The 27085-nt window shown below is 39.5% G+C and overlaps 1 long non-coding RNA gene across 1 annotated transcript in view; it reads right to left on the reverse strand.

The window, feature by feature from the left end:
• Positions 1-2734: 2734 nt before the first annotated feature.
• LOC127050881 (uncharacterized) overlaps positions 2735-27085 on the reverse strand; it is a 297623-nt gene continuing 273272 nt past the window's right edge. Inside the window, exon 3 of the long non-coding RNA XR_007774345.1 lies at positions 2735-2850. This is a non-coding gene — a long non-coding RNA (uncharacterized LOC127050881). The remainder of the gene's footprint in view (positions 2851-27085) is intronic.

Here is a 27085-nt window from a genome sequence, read left to right on the forward strand (position 1 = left end):
AGAATAGCTTCAAGTTGAAGAGACTTTTAACACCAAAAATAGCTGAGTATCAAACCCTAGTTCAACTAAATGTCCTTTTTGTAACAAATTCATATTTTGATACAGTACTGAAGATCTTGATTCACTAATGACACAAAATAACTGTCCAACATACATGGTCAAAGGATCAATTGGACTTATTTTTAGGTGTTTCCTAATGTCTTTCTATCTTTTTTCCACTCAGTTTCTTAGTAGTACACTTTTGGGAAAAGCTGGGTGGCACTGGGATTTACCAGAATTAAAATCATTATAATAACCTCTGATAATACCTTCCTTTAAAAATGGAAGTCACTATTCTCTAAAAGTTTGATGTTTTTAACTAAGTGTAAACCAGATTCTATGAGTCAGCAGGAACTTTATGGTTTGGGAACAGCTGGAATAATGTCCTGTGTTACAACTTCCTTTCCATTTAGTTTTAGGTGTTGTAGAATATTAATATGTAAGTTTAACTGTATAATTATCTACCTGTTTGAAATCTGTTAGTAGGTTGTCTCTTACATCCTCCCTAGGAGGGCCAGCTAGGTAGCATGACAGAATACATGACAAGTTCACACATGGCAATACTTTAAACAATTGGGCTAAGACTGAAGGCATTCTCAAAACTTGATTCCTTACTCCCTTCCCATCCCTTTGCAGTCACATAATAATCAAGCACAATCTGATCCTGTATTCCTTTTCTTCTACAGTGTTTAGTGTGCATGCTGATTTGCAACAAATAATATACATATATGGCTTCAAGTGCTTACAGTCAAAGGGCCTGATTCTGATCTTCACTTATCAAGTCCCAGCTGAATCAGGCAGAGTAGAAACTTGAACCTGACTCCCAACTTCTAGGTGAGCACTCTAACCATTGGGCTATTGATTCTTCAGGGGTAGTTAGTCAGTCACACACTCTCTCTCTCTCTCTTTCTCATGCTCTCTTCCCCATGTCCTGCCCTTGGACAAGAAGAATTTTTGAAATCTTTAAAACTTTCATGGGACACAAAAACCATTTCTCACCTCGCTCAGCACTAGGCACCAAATAAGTCCTTTAAAAAATAAGGGATAAACAATCACTCAACCAATGGGGTCTGCAATCCTGGAGGTGATTATGGACCACTGGATACTTTATATTAGGTGTAAACTGATTATGTTTCTGTTTGTTACACTGTGAGCACTTCCATTGATCAGCACTTGTATTGATTATAAATACTCCAAACTGGAAAGAGGCACACATTTCTAAGTGTAAAGTAAATTCACACCGTTTCTAATCTCTCACAACAATCATATAGGAAAACAACAGGTGGTAAAATAACACACATCTACCTACAAACAATGCTGCAAAGAGTCATGCATGTGCTTAACTTTATACACAGTCCCACTGATTTGAAATCTTTGGAAGATGGACCAAAAGTTCTCAAATGAGATGAGCCATTTTTATGGAGAATAAGATATCTGTCCCATAAGTAACTTTTACCAATATCCTGATGTTATTGGTTTCCTTCATTTCTATCCACACTCTTAAGTCTTTCAGATTTGTCTTACTATTCATTAGATAGGTCTTTCCATCCCCATCCTGCTACGTGTTATCATCATAGGAAACTAGCGATCACGTTTGGGGCCAAATCCAGCACAAAGTTTTTGGTCTTTTGGGCCATGAAAGCCCTGAATTGTTACAGATTCTGGCTTTGGGCTATGCTGTCTTGGAAGACAATCAACCCAACCACAAAATAATCCTCCAAATGCATGGAAGCAAGTTGTAGAGCTGCAAGGTGTTGGAAACATTCTACTTATCTCACACATTATACAGGACTTGATTCTCATGACATCATAGTTTTCAGAAATCAGTCCAGCTTTATTATGACATTCTGCACAGGTATGGCATAAGGGCTGAGTTTATTTTTAAATACACCTGAGAAGAGAGGCTACCTGTCAGCCAGAGAAGAAACAGTCCAATGTTAGGATATTAGAAAATTCATTATGCATGGTCAGTGGAATCCTCTGACATCTTTCCCAAGAGCCCAGTTCTTATATAGGGGAGATGTCAGAGTTTCTGCCCTAGGGAAAGGAGTAGGGCAGAATACATGATTTAACATTAAGTAATTGCCAGAAGTAAAAGATTTTCTCCTTCAAACAGGAAGCACCTTTATTGCTGAATGGACTCTTTGCTCTAAAAATTGATAAATTGTGGCAGAAACAAAAGTCTTTAAAGAAAGCTTGACAACCAGGTAAGATTTTAAACCCTTATAGTTCTAGTTTAAATGATTTTTTTCATATTTGTTCCTAGAATTCATTGCTTCATTTATCTTATTATGCCAATGTATACAGTCAGCTGAAAAGGAAATATTATGAGCATTAGGTAGGTCTCCTACTGTAAAACATATTAAGCACAATGTGACTGCCTCCTTCTGTCATCTGCTGGAGTTGTAGGCAGAAAAAAATATTGGCAAATCTGAAAAACAGTTTCTTTCTCTGATGTATATTTTAAAATTATAATCAGAAATTTGGGATTGCCAATCCCTCCAACCATAGGATATGTCTTTAAATATGTTGCGAGTGTTTATCTATATTAGAACAAAGCAAACAAGAACCATCTCTTTTCCAAGGAAAATACCACATACTGTCAAACAATGCACTTCACTTACCTGCATTTGTTTAAGTGCACATTGCCTCAGGGCAAGACAGGAGTGGGATACTTAGAAGAACTCATTTCCTGGGCATCCTCAGCCATCAGGGCTCTGTGGAGACCAACTTGTGATTAAATTGCCCTCTTGCGCCAGAGAACTGTAGCAGTAGTGTTGACTATTGTCTTCTGGGATGATGCAGTTTATCCTACAAGAGCAGGAAAATGTTTTTTCGATATTCTGGGAGAGATTTTAAAAAGTAATTAGGTGCCTAACTCCCTTAGGCACATATTATCTTTAAAATGTTGCCCTCTCTGATATTCTGTAATATCAGGCAACATTTGATTGTCTGGTTCTGCTCCCCCCCACACACAACTACACCTCCACCACATATGTGCGCACACACACAATGTGTCTGACTCTGGACTGTGGAATGGTCAGTATAGAGGGACGGCCCTTTGTTATTAAACATTTGAAAATTTGTATTACAGTAGCATGAAGGGGCTCCAAATGAAATCAGGGCCTCATTGTACTAAATATTGTGCAGTCATACAATAAAGACATTCCCTATCCCCAAAAGCTTACAAGCTAAGTAGACAAGATTGACAGGGTGGGAGGGGAAACAGAGAAGTGTCACAGCAAGACATATGAGGAAATAGCACCTGCTCTCCCCCCTAAATCTGGAATAAAAAATCTGAGTAAACCCAAATGTGAAAGCGATGGGGTAGCGGTATTACACCCTCTTGTTCTCATTAGCCACCAAATCAGGGCTGTGACAATTTACCACATGGCAAATGAGATTCTAGTGATTCTGAGGAAGTTTCTGCTAAAAAAGCAAATTAATATTCCAAAGAAATTGCAAGGTTGCAGATACCACTTTCAGAAAGTGTCATAGTGACACTTTATAAGAAAAAAAGATATGGACTGCAAAGGAAAGGTTAATATGTACAATGCCAGATTTGTACTACAGTGGAATACAAATATTTGCCAAAGGTGGTGAGTAAGAAGTAGGCAAGTTACAGTGGGAGCAACTTGTAGGCAGTCTGTGTTATCAAAATAAATATATAAATAAATAAACAAACCCAAACACCTCCTGCATGACAGCATTAACAACATTGGACATTCAAATTTGGAACCAGAGACTATTTAATCTTAGTGCAGGTTCTTTAATATTCAACCAAGCTGGTACACTTTTGCAAAGCATTACAGAGTATATCACAGGCAGTATGTGAATACTTAATAAGTTCTCTGTATACACTTTGCTATAGCTCATGTGACACTTAGCAAAGCTCTGCCAGTTCCTTAAAACCCAACCAAAAAGAAAAAAAGAGAGAGAGAGAAAAAAAAACTTTACATAATTTGAAATTAGAATGACATGTCAATGCCAGTTGAAGACTTCACAAACAGCTGGAGGATATTGACACTGAAAAATCATGTTCATTATAAATGAACAGTTTGAAAACATCAGCATAAAGCACTTGCAAAGATTGCCAGTATATCCATATGCCTCCAAAGAATTTCCACACAATGATTGCAGTTGCATTACAAAGACTGTGACAATCACAAACATTTGTTACCAGTCCACTAGCTAAAGATGTCTTTTTGCAAATGGATTGGAGAGGGTGAGTCATTTCAGGAATTGTTTTCAGAGCACTTTCACAAAATCACTGGATATGGTAGACTAAGCAATGGGTTGTTACAGAGATCCCTTACCAACTTTCCAGTCATTAACATTTCAATAACATTAAAATATCCTACTCTGGCTGTAAATGGAATTATCCAAATATTGGGATTGTATGTCGGGCCACACTTTATAACTTTTAAAAAACTGTGCTACCATTCTGGTCACAGTTTATTTTTGGAGATTATTAAGAGGGTTCAAAATGTACTTGAACCTGAGTTACTAGAACCAGCTCAATCACCACTAGGTTCTAATCCCAACAATCCTCTCTGCCTTCACAGTCCAATGGAAAGCTACTCCTGGGATGCCTGGTCCCAACAACCTGTCACTGATCTATGTGGGATATTTTTTCCACCACCTATGGTGTCCTTTAAAAAGTTCTTGCACCTTAGGGAGAGCCCCTGAACCAGCCAGCTGTATTTAGAGAGAAGGGATGCAATTTGAGTCCCCTCCATTTCTTCCCCCAGCCCAGCCAGAAGTTTCTTCAGGCACCTGTAGTCCTGGTAATCTGCTCCCTCTTCCCCCACCACAACATTCTCTTGGAAACCCTTCCATCAATTCTAGTCACTCCAGGACTCATGAACAAACATCCACTGACCCTTTACTGACACATACTTCACTTCACATTGATATTGGCACTCTTTGCTTTCCCTATCGCACCAGGAGACTTTCTTTTGTTATGCTAATTCTTATTTTTACATACACCCTTTTCTCGTATTCCTCCTATTTGTCTACTTCCCAGCACTCTTTACCAATTCCCTATCCACCCCCACCTCTCACCCCTAAATCATTGCCACATTCACCACCTCAGTTCAATACATCGCCCTCCTGGAAAAAAGTAAGAAGTTAATCATTTATAAACACTGACTGAGGGGGTGCTTTTTTACTATGAAAATATATTGAGGGGCACATCTCACTACCATAATCCTTGTCTTCCCTTCCGCCAGCCTCCTTATAATTGTGTCATGCATAAATGTAGATTGCAAGCTCTTTGGAGCATCATCTTTAGGTTCTGTGAGGTAATTTTTTCAGCTCAAAAAATACTAACAATGATATTAAGAAAAGCAAGATATGTTAAAAATATGATTGCGCTTAGAATCATACAGTATTGGATACCGTTGTGGTCAGTTTGATTCCCCTTTTCCTAGCAATTAATGAAAAGCATGCCTATTCGCCTGATGTGGACTTTTAACATGATAAAACCTAAATATGTAGATAGTTAAACCAAAATTGTTTTGTTGCTTGTTGGATAACATGGTATCATTAATGTTCCAGAAAGATAACAATAACACTGAGACATCCTTGCAATGACTTGAGTTGCTAAAGATCTTCAGTCCAGCTTTTTCTTATCAGACTCCATATAGCAAATGACAGCCAAGGAACAGCAAAGTATTTTGCAGATATCTAAAAACTGACTTGCAACCTCAGCTTTGGATAGTCATCTCTCTCAGTCTGCCCTGTTGGTGCAGTTCCACTTTGTAGAAGTAATTCAATATTCTTTGGGACGAGAGAGAGACCGACTCTACAGCTGAATGGCACTTACCTAGCTTGTGAGAGATTCAGGGAGAACAGTTTTAGCCAAAACATTTATGGTGCGTGTATTGCACACCACATTAATACAGCATGTATTAGACATTATATTATATATAAATGTTAGAATAAAGCTTTATATTTGAATGGTACAATGGTTACTCTTATTCACTTATGCTTATTATCCCATAACACTTTGCACAGCTGAAGTCAACTTTGGTACTAGCAAATATAAAATCTGTCAAAATCAAGATGCACTAATTCTATGTCCTAGTCCAGGTGCCTTCACAGGCAGCCTGTTTGGAATGTAATACCCAAAACAGAGATAAGAAAAAGTACAGAACAAAATAAGCCAAGGAACAGTAACAAATTGGTGGACTGGATGTCAGTGATGTACAATGAGGTTTGTAACTTGTAAATCCATACTATAATTTTAGCTAGTTTAAATATCTATTTCTAAAGTACACCTTCTGTGTAAAGTGAACATTCTATGAGATAAGAATTGCTTCCTAGAAGGAATGTACTATCTCTCCTTTTCAAATTGTGTTGTTTTGTCTCTAGACAACAAATTTGACTAAGTCTGGTTTATTGGTCTCTTGCATATATTGCATAATGAACCACAAATGTAGTCAATCAATTTGCTATACCATTTAATCAACAGCAGGACTTGAATCAGATTTTCCCAAATCCCAGGCAAGTGCCCTAATTACTGGGCTACTGGTTATTCAGGAGCAGCCCTCTATCTTGTGAAAAATTTCAAAAGGTCTTAGTTTTCTCCCAGTGAAAAAGGGAAAACTTGTTATATCTCTGAAAGTTTCGTGGGCCAGGAAAACTGTTTTAATGCCAGGTCTACTACTTACTACACAAATGATTTTTTTTCCTATAAGAAATTTTTGAAATTTATATCCGTTTTGAATTGTATAGTTCTGTTTACTGACGCTAATATTTGCAAAAGTAGATGTCTAAAGCGAGGCTTTAATTCCATATTTAGGCACCTAAATAAGTGACCTTATGTTCAAAAGGTTCAGCACATTGCAATTTAGGCACTTATTTTGATTATTTTATCCTTAAAATTCTTGGCCTTTTTTTTTAATTGCAGTAAAGATAAAGTATTTAAACAGAAAGGGAAAAATAAGTTTTGCAAAGATTTGGTTCTCATTTTATACTATGGATTAGACATTCCCATAGGGAATGCTACAGTTTATTAATCTTTATGCATACACTCAGTGAGGGAAAGAAATACTGGAAAGATTTTAAAAACATAAGTACATATGAGAGTCAAATGAGATTTGTGGTATTTATATCATGTTGTATACTGTCTTAAGCAATCTAAGGATACAGACAATTCTTACATCCTTATTTTTCCTTTGGGATTACAGAGCTAAGAAACCAAGCTTTCACAAATAAATTTACTGACTGGACTATATACAGGTCTTATTCATATATAAACAAACAGGCTATGACTTGAAGCCACACAATGGCTTTAATTGTACAAACCATGTATTACTAAAACCTGCCCAAGCCATAACTGTGGTAAGCAGCCATCTCAGTCTTGAGCAATCTGTCAGTAAACTAATAAATTAGATCAGTGTGGAGAAAAGAAGAAGTCCTTCTTTAAGGACATCTGTTCAGCACCAGGGAATAGCTAGTAAGGTTCCAGATTGGCCAAATTTAATCAGATACATAAAACCTCTTTACCTAAAAATTCATGTCTAATCCTTTCAGGAAGTGGGTAAAACATACAGTTTTTCATTTTGCATTCTTTTCATAGCTGTTTTAGAAGCATGCAAAGCACAAGTAATTGGAATTTCCATTTAGCAGCCAATTGCAACCTCTGTCTATGAAAATAGACATACTATATGAAATCCTGACACAACTGAAGTCAGTGACAAACTTCAGTAGTGCCAGGGTTTCACCCATTGACTCAAGGACATCAGGGTTACAGGATTGGATTTTTAAGCCCTGATTCAGCAAAGAGGGTAAGTATGTGACTTGTCCCACTGTCTTCAGTGGAACTACACACATGCCTAAGGACATACCTCACATTAAATATCTTGCTGAATTGATGGTGGTCAGTTTTTACATAGCAAATATTTAATTACTTGCTGTGCATAGGACCAGACACCCACTACAGAGATGGAGCCTGGAGGCTTCCAGTGTACTAACATGCTTTTGCTATGCATGCTGAGTGTTTTCTCTGGATTAAACATTGATGCACATACCAGTTTAGGTCTTGATCTCAATGAACCATTTTAACATTAAAAGGCCCAATCCAACCAAGATTTAAGGATGCGAGTAATTTTACTGATTTGAATGGCCCTATTGAAGTCAGTGGGTCATTCCAGTTGCTCATACTGAGGTCACTGAAGTCATATAACAGACATGAGCAGAGGAGTAAGACAGAAAACTACTACCATATATGTTACCAAAACCACACAGACAGTAAGCGCCACCTGGACAAACTCAAATATGAAAATAAATGGTCACAAGTGATTACAACAGCACCTACAGATTGACCCTATCATTATTATTTTGATACAAGATAGATTTTCTGGAAATAATATCAACAACAAGACATTATGAGCCCAACACGTCTCATTAAATTAAATGGAAGTTTTGCCATTGAAGCTGACATATGATTGTCTTTTGGTGTACTAGCTCTTGACTTTATTCTGGTTAGATCTATATTTGATCTTCGAAGGGTAGTCTGCTCAGCAGATGAAGTGTTTCTTAGAAATTATTGTGGCTTCATCATAAATTCCTTGTGTTTTTTCTTTTAAGTGGTGAGCAAGGATGATAGTCTATGAGAGATGTGTGAACTTTGAAAGGCTTGCCTTGCATTGAAGTTTTTCTTTATGCAAAGTAGTCAGATGATGCTGTGATTGGGCCCATATGAGCCCACAAAAACATTAAAGCTAAATAAGGATTGAAGCCCTTTGAACTCAGTATTCAAAAACAAAGTATGTAGTGTAGAATTAAAGGGATAACTACCATACGCTAATTTAAAATCTGTTGGTTGTTCAAATAGCATTCAATGAGGTTTAGTATGCATGTAAGATGTACATCTATTTGGCAAGCACTTAACTGTAAATTATACATGATTCATAGGACTCAGATTCCTAAATATTAATCTGCTAAAACATTTACAGAGAAGACAAATTTCATTTGCTGTAGACTATCATACTAAGTCATCTGTACCCTGAGTCCTCAGAAACATGAATAGCTGGGTTTCATACTGAAAGTTAAAAACGAAGGAAAAAAGCATGGGATTTTGTCTCACATATGGATAGGTCTAGCTTCAAGGCTCACAAGCAAATAGTAAGGCAACAGATATCGCCATAGCAACCAATAGAATAACAACAACATTCTAAATTATTGCCATCTTTTGGAATCCTCAATGTGATCTTGTTGGAATTCTGCCTGGTTTTTAGATCCCGATCTTGCATATACACAAGCTGGTCCAGACCCATATCTCCACTTCAGGTTGCAACAAGGGGCTTAGTAAGAGTATGTATGAAGGAACATAAGAATCCATATCAGCATTTTATATGCTTGCAGGATCAAAAATAAGAGTTGTAAACAGTGCTGTTCTTGTACAATCTTCATTTGTGCTTTGTGTAATGCTAAAGACGCTGTTGGCACTATTATTACTATTATAGTCATAGTTATTTATTAGGCATGGACTGAATTAAAAAAACATGATATGACAATTGTGTATTGTCAGGTCAGCAAGCACACTGGATACAAAACTTATTGAAGTCAAGGCTCAACTGACTTAGTAGACTTTGGATCGGGTCTCTAGGCTCTAATTCAGTAAGAGACTATTCACATGTTTAAATTTAGAAACACACAAGTGCTTTGCTGAATCAGAGCCTTCAAGAAGAAGGTTGAGGAAAGTATGGGCCCCTTACTGAATGAGGAAGGCACCTAGTGACAGAGGATGTGGAAAAAACTATTGTACTCAATGCTTTTTTTACCTCTGTCTTCACAAATAAGGTCAGGTCCCAGACTACTGCACTAGACAGCACAGCATGGAGAGGAGGTGACCAGCCCTCTGTGGAGAAAGAAGTGGTTCAGGTCTATTCAGAAAAGCTGGACGAGCACAAGTCCATGGGACTGGATGTGCTGCATCCGAGGGTGCTAAAGGAGTTGGCGGATGTGACTGTAGAGCCATTGGCTATTATCTTTGAAAACTCATGGTGACTGGGGGAGATCCTGGATGACTGGAAAAAGGCTAATGTAGTGCTCATCTTTAAAAAAGGGAAGGAGGAGGATCCGGAGAACTACAGGCTAGGCAGCCTCACCTCAGTCCCTGGAAAAATCATGGAGCAGGTCCTCAAGGAATCAATTCTGAAGAACTTAGAGGAGAGGAAAGTGATCAGGAACAGTCAGCACAGATTCACCAAGGTCAAGTCATGCCTGACTAACCTAATTGCCTTCTATGAGGAGATAACTGGGTCTGTGGATGAGGGGAAAGCAGTGGACACGTTATTCCTTGACTTTAGCAAAGTTTTTGATATGGTCTCCCACAGTATTCTTGCCGGCAAGTTAAAGAAATATGGGCTGGATGAATGGACTATAAGGTGGATAGAAAGCTGCCTAGATTGTCGGGCTCAATGAGTAGTGATCAATGGCTCCATATCTAGTTGACTGTCGGTATCAAGCGGAGTGCCTCAAGGGTCGGTCCTGGGGCTGGTTTTGTTCAATATCTTCATTAACGATCTGGAGGATGGCATGGATTGCACCCTCAGCAAGTTTTTAGATGACACTAAACTGGAGTCTGTGGGAAGTGATGCAGGACAAGGGATGTGCTGGTTGTGGCTTCCCGCAGCCCCCATAGGCCTGGAGCGCCAAACCGCAGCCAGTGGGAGCCGAGGTCAGCCAAACCTGCTGATGCGGCAGGTAAACAAACTGGCCCAGCCCGCCAAGTTGCTTACCTGGCGAGCCAAGTGCCAGAGGTTGCCGACCCCTGCCTTAGCCTTTTTGATTTTGTCCCTACATGCTTGTGCTATTCTTCTGTACTCCTCCTTGGCAATTTCTCCATGTTTCCTATTCTTGTAGGATTCCTTTCTGATTTTCAGCTCATTAAGAGCTGCTGATGTTGACCATCTGTAGGCACAGCTCCCCACAGCTCCTAGTGGCTGTGGTTTGCTGTTCCTGGCCAATGGGAGCTGCAGGAAGTGGCAGACCCCAAGGACATTCTGGCCACTGCTTCCCACAGCTCTCATTGGCCGGGAAAGGTGAACTGCAGCCACTGGGAGCTGTGGGGACTGTGCTGTGGATGGTCAATCTTCACAAAATATCTTGCAGCCTGCAATCAGCTTACCTTGATGGGCTGCAGATTTCCCAGCACCGGTACAGATAATCCAGGGCAATTTGCAGTTTGTAGCATGGTAAGTGTGACAGATTTTGTCATTTATTTATATTTTTATTCTTCCTCAGTGTGGCTTTTCCTTGCATGTTTTCCCTAAGTCTCTTTAGACAGCGGATGCTGTCATTTTTTACAAAAATAAATAAATCCAGAAATGCAGCTTGGTAAGAAAAGTTTTAAATTTGAGAAAGAATAACTAAAGATACATTCACTGGATACAGCAGTGTATACTGCACAGTTGAGACAAATATAGTGAAAGTCTCTGTTCTAGAGATCATGGATCAGATCCTTTCCTGCACTGGCTTGGTAACACAATGCCAATGAAAAGTGGTCCTAAAGCCAGATTGATTCTCAAGGATTCCCTGTGCCCAGGTATAGCTTCATAGTGGCTCCTATGTGCCTCCTTTTGCATGTATGACTGAGGCATCCTTATATCCTAGAAATCCTGAGGACCAAACATAATGGTACCATTATAAAGCAAATAACTGATACAGCGTAAAATGCTTATTTAAATGACTATCTTTATATAGGCCAAAAGAATGAAGGCCTAAATCTGTGATGACTCACATTCTATACAACCCATAAAGTCCGTGGAGTGTTCTGACATCTTCAGGCCCCAATTAAGGACAGTGTGGCTGCCTAATTTCTGAAATTCATTACTTTTGTCAGTTTGCGCTAGATTAACATTGATTTAACCTTACATTTTCCATTGGGCACAGTGATATGGAACACTTCTTTGAGTTATTTGAGTAATCTTCTCTCCCTCCTCCCCCACATCAATTGCTTCTCCTAATGTAGCAACACTCCCCTCCAGCATACAGATCTAATCATTTTAACTTGCAGCATAAATAAATGCCTAGAACATGTCAACTGAAAATCTCAGTTATTTCCTAAAACTGCAGGTGCTAGAAGTGGTGTAATGAAATAGAGCCAGCTGCAGCCACAGGCTCCAGCCAAATGGAATATGTCTTCAGAATGACACTGAATGTAACAAAACCTTGCTGTGTTTATTTCCAAGAATGTTATCTCTGCAGTTTTAAAAACAGCATAAATCAAGGAATATGTTCACAAAGTATAGCTGAAGTTGAGTTATCTTTATTATGCCCAGCTATATTTTCCCCATTGCAACCTGAAATATGTTGACAGAACCATTCATATTCATCTATAATATGACCAATAATTACACTGCCAGGAAGAAAAATTTAAACAAAAGTTATTGGAAGGCTGGAATTAATCAAGCAACTGACCCATCAAGTTATGACCAGCTAAGGTAGTTAAAAAGACTTAACCTTCAAGCAAAACTAAATTCTAGTTGATCCTTATGTGACTGGTAAAGATCATCAGATGGGCCATTAGCACTTACAGACCTTTTAAAAATATACATCAAAATATATTTTGTCTTTATTCTAGTGCAGGAATCGGCAACCTTTGGCACGCGGAACGCCAGGCTTTGTTTACCTGCCATGTCTCCAGGTACGGATGATTGTGGCTCCTCCGGCCGCGGTTCGCCATTCCAGGCCAATGGGGGTGGCAGAAAGTGGTGGCCAGCACATCCCTCAGCCCGCGCCGCTTCCCACAGCCCCCATTGGCCTGGCGCAGTGAACTGTGGCCAGTGGGTGCTGTGATCGGCCAAACCTGCAGACGCAGCAGGTAAACAAACCAGCCCGGCACACCAGGGTGCTTACCCTGGCAGACCCCCGAGCCAAACATTGCCGATACCTGTTCTAATGGCATCATTGAATAGGTTTCTATGGGCTACAGAGTCATAGAGTTTAAGGCCAGAAAGGATCCCCAGTTCATCCATTCTCACTTCCTATATAGCACAGACCACAGTGCCCAGAAACCAGAATTAGACCAATGTTTTACAGCCTTTAGGAGACTAAATTGTCGTGTGCCACTGGCCAAGCACATGACGGACCAAGAAGCATCAATGCCAGGGACCCCTGAAGTGTCAGGGAATTGATTAGGTGGGATATACCCAAATGATCTTTGCCAGTGACCCATCCCCTAGGGTGTAGAGCAGGGATCGGCAACCTTTGGCACGTGGCTCACTAGGTTTGTTTATCTGCTGAATTCTCAGGTTCGGCTGATCGCGGCTCCCACTGGTCGCGGTTTGCTGCTCCAGGCCAATGGGGACTGTGGGAAGGGGCGCGGGCTGAGGAATGTGCTGGCCTTACCCTGGTGGGCCACATGCCAAAGGTTGCCGATCCCTGGTGTAGAGGAAGGTGAAAAAACTCAAGGTCTCTGCCAATCTGACATGGGGTAAAATTCCTACTCAACCCAAATATGAAATACTCAAGGTTCTATATGCGCTTTAACAATTACTTTGTGGGATTTACTGCTTTATCGTTTATTTTTATGATAACAAACATGAATTTATGACTAACAATCTCTCTGCTGAATAATGACAGCTTGTAAAGACTACAGTTATTTGAAAGGATAACAAGGAGACATTACCTTTTATAGCCTTTTCTAATTACTTCCTTATCTGTTGTCAGTCTACAAAATGTTTCTATATTCCCAAGTTTGGAGCTGCCCTGCTGTATAGTGATAGATATAGAACCTGATCCTGAAAAGTACTGAGCAGCTCCCAGAAGTGCTGAACACCCTCACTCAGCTGTGTTCAGCTTAGAAGTTTAGAGTCAGATTTTTTAAAGTGCTCAGCATTGCCCTAACTCTGTTCCCAACAGAATCAATGGGAGTTTTATCACTGACTTTTCCCCAAGTTAATGAGAGCTCATCTCTTCTATTTTTCCATAAAGAAAGGCATTGAAAACAATGCAAAATTATCTTCAGCAGTCCACAGTTTGTCTGTAAGAGAGGCAGGCAGGGTGGCTGAGAAATGTTGCTCCTACCTCATCACTCTCTGGAAGCCTCACATTTACTCTGAATATTTCAAACTTTATGGTTTGGTGAATGGGTATGGGTGGGGAGGGGAGAGCATTGCCATCGCCCTCCAAATTTCCATAGATCTCATTGTAGGGTTTGTCCCTATAGAATCTTCCATGAAGACAGGCTTCTGCGAATGCCCCAAGATCATTGCACTGGTTGCATTCAGAACTCATCAACCTAACAGGAATCTAGTGTGTGTGCAGAGGACTGTATATGCTGTTCAGAACATAAATAGTAATTACACATTACCAAATTAAAACTCCTTATATTACAATTCTAGTTCTGGGGCAGTTTGGGGCTCTACACAGGCTTCCTTAAAGCCAGACTGAAATTTTTGTGACATTGCACCAAAACTGATGCTTTTGAAATATAATTTTTAAGTAAAGATGTCAGGAAATTCTACACACAAAATCACACTCCATTCATGATCAGCAGGGAAATTGAAAACAATATTTTTGTTCTGAGCTTTGTGCAGCTTTTATTTCCACAGAAACAGACACCATATAAATCCTATGACAGATAAATGTGTTTTGGCCCAACAAAATGACTAATAATACGTGATTATGTAAAGAGTTATTCCATCAGTTTGTTTGGGTGGAAATTAGAAAGATAGGGCTGAGAGAGAAAAGTTTACATTAGTGGCCACATAAAGTTTCACAGATGTCCCTTTTTAGCACCTCCTCACCATGGAGAACTTCAAAGCAAAAACCAGGGTAGAACTCTGATTTCCCTTCTTCCAGTATACACTATTGAGCTAATGTTAATTAATTAGCTACAGAACGTTAATTAGTTGTTCATAGTATAAGAACTCTGGTACATAGCTAATGTTCTGAGTCCATACAGTAGGCAGCAGTAGTGGAAAGAAACACACTAATCAGATCATTACAATATTTTATAGACTCATAGATGCTTCCAAGAATGGAATATTTTCATTTTCTGTGAGGCAGTTTCTATGTCACAACCTTTGAGAGATAGGATCCAGTCCTATTCCACTGGAAGTCAATGGTAAAAAAATCCATTGACTTCAGTGGTGCAGCACTTACATATTGTTAGTTTATTATTATTCAGGGTAATTTTGTTCAGGCCAGTGACACAATCACTGTAGTAGCAAGTGCTCTGCATTGGTTTCCCTTTTGGTGAACATGCTGATTTTTTGTGGTGAACTATTAACTCTTGGCTGATGGTGCTCTGCTGAGGCAACTTAGCCCTCCAGCAACAGCACAAAAGTCCACCCATTTCACAGTTAACAAGTCTGATGGAAATAAAATAATCTTCCAGCCCCCTTCCAGTCCATAGTTCTTCCACTACTTGGTCAGGGTTCAACTTCACAAAGCATAATATCTTCACCCATACGGGGCTACAGTTCCTCTTTGAGATCCCCACTCTGCCCTGGGCTCAGCAGTCCATCTGCCCTGTTGGTGTAAGGTCAAAGAAGGTGCAGGGAGACATTTTCCTCACTGCCACTAGAAGTCCCAGAATGGATCCCTAAGTAAGTGAAAGTGTCATCTTCTTCCTGCACTCCTCCACACTATCCTTTTCTCCAGAGTGCTTCCATGAAATCAGTGGAGCCATGACAGCTTACACCCGCCAAAGATCTGGCCCCATATATTTGAAACTTTCATGGAAAGAAAAATACTTAATCATAACAAAGCCAGAAATGTTGTTGTAATAACAATAAATAATTGAGCAATAATGGTCAAGTCATGGGGCATTTCTTGGAGATTAGTACGTAGCTAGAAGAAGTTGATGGTCTGAAGCTGGTTTAAAATGTATCCTTTGGGGTTATTTTTCTTTCCCCTTCTCTTTATATAATGTGTCTGACCTATGACTCATTCTGCACATTTGGCTTTTTCAGGCATTTCAAGAGAATGAATTCCCAGTATATTAGCTAAGAAAGACCTAGTCATGCATTTTCTGAAAGCTTGAGCCTTAAAGCCATGAGCAGAAAAAATCCTACACATGTTAGTAAGCACTATATATATATATACACACACACACACACACACACACACACACAGTATATACCTCTTGGTGATAAAACAAGGTATCCTCATGATTATCTGCGTGTCAGAGATCTTACAGGACTGTCAGATGGCTTTCTAGGCAAGGAGAAATGCATACTGCTTTGCACATAGTGTGTTCTGGGCTAATCAGTATCCTCCATTGGAAGCTCTGATATCTGAGTCTCATAGTAACTGGATGGTACATATGCAGAAGCTAATGTCTAGATATACCTTGCTGAGGTTCTTGTTATTTTAGCTATTAAATTTGGGGTGTTTATTTTCTGGCCTTTTGTAAAGAATTATTACCAAATGCTAGAAAGGAATCCTGCCAATTATAACAGCTAAAACCTAAAATCCTCAAAAGTGTAATATTTAGACTTAAACCTGTGCTGCAGAGCCAGCTGTGACAGGCTGCCAAGTCTGCAGCTGTAAGGGTCTGTGGGTCAAAAGAGAGGGGACGATCCAGCCAAGCACTAGGTCAAATGTTTATTAAAGCTACAGGGAAGCCCTGAATCAAGTTCTAGCCATTCCAATGCCCTCTCCCAAGCCTTCAGATTGTTCATCCTATAGCCTGAAAAATAATTTAACCCACTGCTTATAATGAATAATTAGAAACATCAGGGATCTCTATGTTATGTGCAGTCAGAGATGGTGGCAACATTATCCAGTAGTTTGCAGTGACAACTCAAATAAGGCAAGGATGTATTATGTCCCTACTATTGTTTGCACTGGTCATTAGTTATGTCATGAGGAAAGTAGTTACAGAAGGCAACTGTGACAGGATGTACCAGACCCTTCGAGACCCCACAGTTCTTCCACATCCCATTCCAGGAAGGAGCAGAAGAGGTTGGTCCTCCAGGTCTGCCTAGAGAGTCTGCATGGAAGGAGTCAATTAGAGAGCCCAGCTGATTCAGATAAAAGGAGCTGTAGGGCCTGAGCAGATCAGTTCCTAGCTGAGACTAGAAGGGTGAGGAGGAGTTAAAAGACTGTGAAACTCACTAGGCCAGGAGGCCTGGAAGAGACCTGTTCAAGTAGAGAACAGATAGAGGGACTATAACCCTAAGGTAATGGGTGAAGGTGATGGGACCAAAGGTGATGAGAAGCAGCACAGGAAATGCAGCAGCAACTATCAAGGGAAGCAGTATTCGACTGCTGTTTACAGGGTACTTGGGCTGGGATTCAGAGTAGTGGGTGGGCCTGGGTCCCCTCAGTAGCCAGTGGGAAAGTGGCCTGAGTCCTGAAAAGAGGACAAGACTCTTTACTAAAGCCTGAGAAAGAGGCTAGAATTTAATCAGGCCCATAGCTTGTGTTCAAAGCCCTAGAGAAGGCCAACCATTTGATAACTTTGTTACCCAGCAGGGGTTTGCTTAACCATTTAGAGACTGTGTGACTTGGCTGGAGGGCTGAGCCATTAATGACCCACCCAGAAAAAGCAATAACCTATAGAGGGCACCATAACCAAGAAAGATTGCAGCACTACACCCAACTGATGAGGCACACAGGAGATGAGTGCTCCATCACAGCAACCAAGGAATTTTATGGACAAAAGATGAAGCACAATTGGAAAACGTCCTAGTTCAACATATGATTTATTGGAAGACAAGATCCAGTTTTTTGGCAGAAAAACAAACCAACTTGTTTTGCTGCATCAACAATGGGAAGACAGAATATATGACTATTAATGTCCCAAAAGCAACCATCAGAATAGACAGACAAACATTACAAGTACTAAGTCATTTTACCTATCCAGTGAGTGAGATTTGCATTGATGGAGACACCATGCCAGATGTCAATCAATGAGTATCAAAAGCAGCAAACAATATTCATAAACTTGAAAAGATTTGGAAAAGTGGCATGGCTGACAGTGAAACAAAAATACAAATTTTAACACTGTCATCATGTCTGATCTATTTTATTGGGCAGTGATACAAATTGATCTACAACACAAATTGATAAGAAGATCAACTAATTCCAAAGTAAATGCCTGCAGAAGACCCCTGGAAAGAGTTTCTTGCAACATCAGACATTCTAAATAGCACAAACCAACCTAAAGCACAAAGCATGGTAAGCAGACAACAGTGGGCATATTTAGGACATGCTTTAAGGATGCCACCAATATCACTTCCACTTGGAAAAAGGAAAAGAGGGCAACTTACAGAAACACAACACAGAACAATAGAGAGAGAAGCCAAATCCATCAACATGATGATAAGAAATCTGACCAGACTAGAACAGGATAAAAAAAAAATTCCAGAAACTAGTGAACACTCTCTTCACTGATGGTGTGGGAGGAGAAAAGCAAAGAAAAGAAAGCAAGTGCTTACAGTGGACACAACACAGCAAGTGAGGGTCCTCTGTGACTGAACAATCAGCCTGTCTGAGTTGGTCCTGAGACTCCCAATCAAAGGTAGCAGCAAATTAGCTGTAACTGAGATTTTAAACTTTTGGGGGTAGAAATATCTTGCCCTGTTTCTAAAGTTTCATGTACATTTATGGTAATAATCAGCTGAGGGTCCCAGATAAGTAGGGCTCTACCAAATTCACAGTCCATTGTGGTCAATCTCATGGTTATGGGTTTTTAAAAATAATAAATTTCATGATTTCATCTATTTGAATCTGAAATTTCACGTTGTTGTAATTGTAGGGTCCTGACCCAAAAAGGAGTGTGTGGGGGGGGTGGTTTGCAAGATTATTGTAGGGTGGGTTGCGGTACTGCTACTCTTACTTCTGTGCTGCTTCTGGTGGCAGCGCTTCCTTCAGAGCTGGGCAGCTGAAGAGCAGCAGCTGCTGGCTAGGAGCTCAGCTCTGAAGGCAGAACCAGCAGTAGTGCAGATGTAAGGATGGCATGGTATGGTACTGCCATCCTTACTTCTGCACTACTGCCTGCAGAGCTGGGCTCTTAGTCAGCAGCCACCACTCTCTGGTCGCCCAGCTCTGAAGGCAGAACAGAAGTAAGGGTGGCACTACCATGATCCCCCTCTAAAATAACCATGTGACCCCCCTGCAACTCTCTGGGTCAGGACCCTCAATTTGAGAAACACTGGTCTCCCCCCCCCCCATGAAATCTGTATAATATAGCGTAAAAGCACACAAAAGACCGGATTTCATGGTCCATGACATGTTTTTCATGGTCGTGAATTTGGTAGGTTCCTACAGATAAGGATGTGCCATTTCCCTGATGTAGCATATATTAGATATACATATATATAAATCTACACATGCAAATATATTATCCCCCAACTTCTGGCCCCCACCAGAAAAGCAATTACTCCAGGTTTGAAGGTGAAGTCACTTCTGGCTATCACATGACTGTGAACCAGCCCTGCTTGTAGTCCATCATGCAGTGTATAGTTCTTTGGACCATGACACACCACTATAGTAGGTTCCCTTTATTGGCTCTCAGACCTGCATAGTCCAGTGCAGAATGTGAAGTAGTTATTGGTATGCTAAATATAGTCTATTTCTGCACTGGAAGGACTGTACAACTAGGTTGCTAAAGGATATAAAACATAAGTCGCTCTCTATACCCTATACAGAATCAACTCGGGTGGTGTGGGGGTTGATTGTCTAATTTCAATGTGCTTAATTTATATTTTAATGAGATGCACAATATTTCATACAGCTGTCCTCTATTAAAAACATTATTTTTGTATTCTGACCATACCATATTCTTAGGCTAGGTCTCAGAAACTTCTTGCCATGCAGTTCTGTAATTTTGCTTTGCTGTTCATTGAATTTCCATATGGAAACCCCTTATAGGAAACTAAAACTCAAAACAGCCTTGAAGGAAGCAGTGTGGGTGAGCAGCCTGCCCTTGAGCTACAATGGGCTGTAAAACTTCTCCTGCTTGGATAAAACTCATTTCCTGTTCTTATTGCCTCTTTCCCCAACTCTTCAGTCCTATTCTTAGAATATTGCATAGACTTCTTTTTATATGGTGGATTCTCTTACATCTCTCTCTTACATTCTCTTTACATCTATTGTCAACATTAAAAATAAGATTTTTTTAACTTAGAATCATAGAATCAACTGTTACCATGGCCTGTGAAAATTTGAGTGTGATTTCTTTCTGCATGTGTATACTCCCTGTTTGTATCAGAGGTCTTTCTTTGAAGTACTGAAGTGTGTGTATTTGACCACGTATGCACAGCTACTGGAAGGGCTTTCTTATTTAATAATTACATCTCTCAACACTTGACAGATGCCCACAGGGTAAACAGGAATTAGATTAAATAAATTAAGGAAGCAAAGAAAAAGGAAGGAGGAGAAAGGGCCTCTTGTTCTTATATTTCAAGGCCCCAGTCATTGCTCTGAAGATAGAAAGGCACACAGGGGCAAAAGATAGGCACAAAGATGAACAGAAAAGGTGGGTTACAATCTACAGTGCACACAGTCGTCCCTGTGACAAAGCATGCTAACTTGTCCAGTGCAACTGGGATGAGGACGTAGAGTGTGCCTATGTTAGGGAGAGTTGATAAACCAGCCATAAAAGGCAGGGCCGCCCAGAGGGTAGGGCAAGTGGGGCAATTTGCCCCAGGCCCTGGGCCCCGCAGGGATCCCCATGAGAGTTTTTTGGGGGCCCTGGAGCAGGGTCCTTCTGCTCCTGGTCTTCGGTGGCAATTCGGCGGCGGGGGCTCCTTCCGCCCCAGGACCCGCTGTTGAAGACCTCAGGCCCCCTGAATCCTCAGGGCAGCCCTGATAAAAGGCACCGCACATATGGCTTAAGACAGCAATAAGAGTGTTCCCATCAGGTGACCAACTGGGTAGAACAAGAATGACAAGAAGAAAAAAAATCAGCATCTCCTACGGATGAATTGCAAATAGACATGATCCACACAGTGAAATATCCTAAATGTCCACACATATGACCCAGTACAGGCACAAATATGCTATTCACAGAACAGTCTGGATATTTCAAGATATCCTTACCAACAATCAAAACAATGGTATCAATTCTCAAACTAAAACCCAAAATTAGGGGAGGCATGCAGTGAGCGGCAGGTGTCATGGTTTAGTAAATCACAATAGAAGCTAGTGTTTCTAAACCAGCCCATTCAGCTGGATAGCCATGGGAGTTGTTATAAGAGATCCTATTGGTCATTGCTATTAAGATTACTATCAAAGACTGCAACAAAAACATGCCATGATGAAGTCATATTCCTTAGACATCCACCAGTAAAAATGATCCCCTCACACACTGGACAAAGCAATACAAAGCAGCCTCCGGCTATTTTAACACAGTCTCTTTTAGCAAAATACCTTTCAGTGGAGAACACGCAGTATAGTTCAGTTTTGCTTTACCATCCGCTCCATTTTTGCTCACCATACTCATTCTTTTTTTGCTACCAATATGGGATGCTAGCTAACAGGCATGACAGTCCTCAGGACACTGTCTATATCAGCCTCATAACATCTGAGCTCCTTTCATTAAAATTCATAGCAATAGCGAAGACTGGGGTGAATTTCATAGAGTCTCTGGCTCTACTAACATTTTTGAGGTAAAAACTCTATTATTGTTTATTATTTGTATCACCATAGCACACAGGTCCTCTAATCATGGCCCAGGACCTCACTGGGCTGTACAAACAAAGAACAAAAGGTAGTCCTTGCCCCAGTCAGTCCCCTATTTACATGGCCCATTAACTTTTTCTTCAATATGACCACAGAAGTTTAGAAAGGCAAAAACTTAAACTTTCCAGTCTCCCAGCCTTCGTTATCTATGTTGGGGTCTCTCTCTTGTCCTCTGTTTCAAACAGCCACAAGTCAATGCGTACATCTAGTGCACAAGTGGCAGGATCCACATAGATTGTTGATGCACAGCACGTTGGAGGTCTGTAGATTTGCTCCCAAGCTCACCACGCATTAACTCATCATTTAGACATGCCCTTAGTCCAGATTTTCACCCATTTGGACCTCTTAATATTGTATGTTTATATGTTGTCTGTGTTTGTTGTGTGGCTTTGTATTGCACTGAGTTATTTTTCCTAAGGTTGCGACAAGTTTCAGAATAAATGCCAAAAACAAAAATAGTATTAAAAGTATTAATATAATTATTATTACCCTATCACAGTTTGAAGAAAAAGTCTTCTTTGATGCACATAATTTTTGTCTTCTCTCATGGAACATGCTAGCACTGGGGAATGATAACAGCATGGATTTTTCAAAGTATCTTGTCAGATTTAGAGTTACCCTTTTATATTTCTATCTCAATGTACTTGAAAGAGGCTTTATTTGTTTTAGAGAGAGTTAAACAAAACACTGAATGTAGTTGGGTTGGGTTATATTTCTCCTTACCCTTGGTTCAATACTGGTTTTATGTTGAGCCTTTATTTTGTATTAAGAGTTCTACAGATTTGTTTCCTTTCATGTTTCCACAAACCTTTACTGGGGGAGGAGAAGCGCCTCTTTTTCTTCCTGTGAGTGGTTTTTTTCCTGCTGTTTCACATCACAGCTGCTGTTTGCTGGTGGTCTTTGCTGCTGCTTCTCCTTGATCTCTCTATACTAGTTCCTGAAACCATACTAGCAAAGTAGGGGGGGAAATTAAACATTTTCCTCCTTTGCTTTATATTTTGTTTTTAAATTTGTTTTTGCTCAAATAATCACTGTTCAAGCTGGGTAATTTGCAAAGGGGTGACAATGTTCATGAGCATGTGTGCATGCAATACCGTAGTCCACTGCAATTTTGGAGGGGGTCGGGGGGGGAAGTCCTTGCAATCTGATATAATTTAGCACACTCCAAAAACATTGCTATTCAGAAGTATGTTTTTATGATCCAGGGATAGATCAGGAATGGTTCATTTGCATCCAGAAATTCAGATGGACCAAGGAAACCAGGTTCAGAACCAGATTTGGATTAGTTTTTGGGTTATGGCCTGGGTTCAAATCTGATACTGGCAAAATCTCATGTAATTTCTTCCCTCTTGATGAAGACTCTCATGAAAACAGAGTTTGGCTGCATCCATATTGGAACTGTAAAACATCCTTCTTCTCAGTTGACCTGTGATCAAAACCATAGTAGTGGATTTAGGGCTAGAGATTCTTGTCTGATTCTTTCTCCTTGACATTTGAAGGGTTTGTATATGACGGGAAAAAACTGTATGTGAACAGGTAATTAAAGCCAATATCATAATGCATATGCACAAGGGGGCTGAATTATATTTCCTAACTTTTGAGAGCTTGAATCTGTACTCTTACTAAAGTTTTCAGTGTAATTTTTATGTATAATATCTAGGGCTGTCAAGCAATTAAAAAAAATTAATCACAGTTAATCGCAGGATTAAAAAAATTGATTGTGATTAATTGCACTGTTAAACAATAATAGAATACCATTTATTTAAATATTTTGGATGTTTTACACATTTTCAAATATATTTATTTCAATTTCAACACAGAATACAAAGTAGATAAAGCTCACTTTATATTTATTTTTATTACAAATATTTGTGCCTTAAAAAACAAAAGAGATCATATTTTTTAATTCACCTCACACAAGTTCTGTAAGGAAATCTCTTTATCATGAAATTTGAACCTACAAGTGTAGAACTATGTACAAAAAAGAGCATTCAAAAACAAAACAATGTACAACTTTAGAGCTTACAAGTCCACTCACTCCTACCAGCCCTGACTAAAATATAATTGTTTGCTCAGTTCTAGCCAAGTGTAAAACTGAAGTTAAAATCTTGTGGAATTTACTTTGGAAAAGTAGAGAAATGAACAAATAATCTACATTTTATTTACAAGCAGCACTGGAGATTCCTAATACTAACAATCCACAAACTTGCCTCCTTTATGATCTGTCAACAAAAAGTCTGGACAGACACCATTCTAAGTGTGTTTGTGTAGCTCTGTCCAGAGCCAGGAGATGCTTAACGAGGCACTGGAACTAATCAATAATGCCACCTGGAAAAGAATGGATTAACCGTTTGAATGCATGCACCATGCATGCTTTTGGGGGAAAAAGTAACTGGCGACACCAAGGAATCCTCAGAGACTTCTAATAAAGTATCTAGACATGGGTTAAACCTAGCTCACTTCATCTGACATTATTATAACCTTTCAAACTCCCAAACAGATTTGGATTATACTACTGATTTTTTTCTGTAACTCTATCTGAAGGTTTATTCTGAACATGGAATGTGCTCTGATTTAACTTTAATAACCTGCTTGGGTTGTTTGGAGCATCCTCGCTTGACCTTGCAAATCCTTACTCACAAAACTAGTCATCACTCCAGCAAGATTTTAATCTGCCTGGATAAGGACTACTTCTGTGCACATGGGTTTGAAAGATCAGAGCCTACATTAGTATATGTTTGTTTGTATTAAAATGAATAAAAATAATTTTAAGATAGGAAGACATCTGTAAAGAACATCACATTCGGATGGTCACCTAGCACTCTGCTTGTAAAAAGGAAACATGTGGGAACTATTCTCTATTTATCTTATTTATAATTCAGAAAATGAAAGCCATTAAGATAATCATCACAGCACATCACAATTAGTCGTTCACATTAATGCACCTGTGTTGTAAAGACCCACCTTGCAGAAAAACTTCTGCCTAATCTTGGGTGGTCTCTTTACCCAGGTTTGATTAAATATGTCTTTTCACAACAGGTGACTTTTTAATTGTTTTCTTATGGCAACTCATTTATTCTAAGGCTTTTGTTTGGCTTGCATTAGTTTTCAAAGTTAATGACTGTGTGGGACAACATGCTGAGTACAGGTGGCAAATGGCAATGTTAAGAATGTGGGTATTGTAGCACATGCAGGAGGCAATTGGTTAAACTTTGCCAATTAATACATATGGAGAAAATCCCACTTGCATTACTCACATGAATATTCCCACTGAAGCCCATGATTCTGGAATAGTACAACACATGTCGTTTCACAGCCTTTAAGTGCCTTCAAAGGGTAAAAAGTGCAAAACTGGCATTCTGGCAATAGTACAACTATAAAGCTCATTTTTTCCTTTTTTGGATGCCATTGGGACTCCCTGAGGAACACCAGAACCAAAGCGATGAATTGAACTGGTACATTTCATTCTTAGGGAGTAGTTCCCTTGGTAAATCCTGGAGTCCTTTCCCTGCCTTGCAAATCAATACCAGTTGCCCTGATGGACTGCATACACTTTGGTTTGTGGATGTCCATATCCTATAATCTCTCTTGCTTGCCTTCACCCTCCTATTAAATACCAAAAATAAGAAGAAAGTCAAAGTGTGCTGTGTAGGCCCCAGTGGAGAGTAAAACTATCCTAGTTATCAGACTTCCGGAAGCCTCCGCTGCTCACACAGACACATACAAACCATTGCCAATGATAAATGAAATGATGGGAACAGTACTAACAGCAAAATAATTAAACCCATGTGGCACTGATGCAGGTGAATAGAACAAAAAAAAATACTGCTGGACTAAATAGGATGTCAGTAGCTACAGATAGTGTATCAAATAACCTGCCCACTGGGTTTCATTTTTACTTCTCTCCCTATCAGAGAAAACATTTGGTTGTAATTAGCTCGTGTAAAGGAAATAGCATCTGAAGCCCCTACGTTCTGAGTGAGATGACCCCTGACCTGGTATGAAGACACTTGGAAGTATTTGCTAAGTCTTGGTTAACTATGTATATGTAGTGGGTGGGGGCAATTTGAACAAATACAAGGGGATTTGCCAAGTATGTTTAAGCTACAAAACTATGTTGTACCACATGACAACAGAGAGCATTAAAAACCATTGGATCTAAAAATAAACTCTACATATCTGCCAGTGCTAAAGCTAGTCTAAAAAAAAAGATGGTTAGCAGCTTATTTTCAGCTGAAATGTTATTGTCACAACAGGTTCCCTTCCCAGTGGTCTCAGTATGACATAAGGGAGAGGCCCTGAGTTCTGCACAAATTTGATATTTTTACCTTGATTTTGCAAAGCAAGAATCAACACATAGGAACATAGCAACTGAAATCCCAAACAGATCAGTGGCCTATCTTCTTCAATATCCTACCTCTTACACTCCTCAGCAAATCAGCAAAAATCACAAGAGTGAACCCTTTGTTACAGGCTACACAAAAGATACATTCTATCCAGTTAACCTCCCTTTTATTGGTAGGTTCCTGTATCAGCCTCTCTTCAGAAAATGCAGTTTCCTTATGGAAAAACTCTTATAGGTTATTATTCTTTATAATATTCTTTCTGTAGAATTTTTAAATCCACCTATAACATTATATAGCAGTGATATATTTCTGTATTAAATTCTATATGGTGGTTTAAAAGTTCTATGGAAAGGATATTATTTACTATTAAGTTCCACAGCCTTTTAAAATGATTTCTGTAGAATACTATTTCATTTTTTATGAAACTAAATTGGTTTCATCCCTATTAAGTTCCATAGGACTTTTCCATTAGTGAGTTTTGTCATTTACAAATCCTGTACATATAGAACGACTAAGTCCAAAGTAACCCAAAATATATATTTTACAGATTTGAACATTCAGATCCTTGGGCATTTTGCAGTCAGCTTAACAATATGTGCTACTGACTTTTTATATACTAATACAAAACAGAACATTTGCAGTATATGTTATTTTATTTTTAAGACACCAGCTGAGAGAACTCGAGGAATCCACATCATTGAGAGAAAAATGATAAGAAGAATTCCACCATTTAAAAACTTTTATCCCAAGTGTTTCCTTCTATATACTATTTTGGATTAGCTGGTAGAAGTTGGTTTACCAGCAATTGCAAGCTGACTCTAAAAGTATTCTTTAACATTCTGGAGTCAGGAATGAGGAATTCCTGCACTGTTCAATCTTCACAAATTAGAACAAATAGTTGTGGGTCCCTATCCACCAACTTGAAGGTTTTGCTATTCCCATTCATTCAAATACACTAGAGATGTACAAAAAAGAATGACTTGTGGAACACATTTTAGCATTTTTTCCATTAAGGAGAAGGCCATTAAGCTTGGCAGAATGCCAGATTC

Source organism: Gopherus flavomarginatus, chromosome 1, assembly GCF_025201925.1.
Source record: "Gopherus flavomarginatus isolate rGopFla2 chromosome 1, rGopFla2.mat.asm, whole genome shotgun sequence".
NCBI lineage: Eukaryota > Metazoa > Chordata > Testudines > Testudinidae > Gopherus > Gopherus flavomarginatus.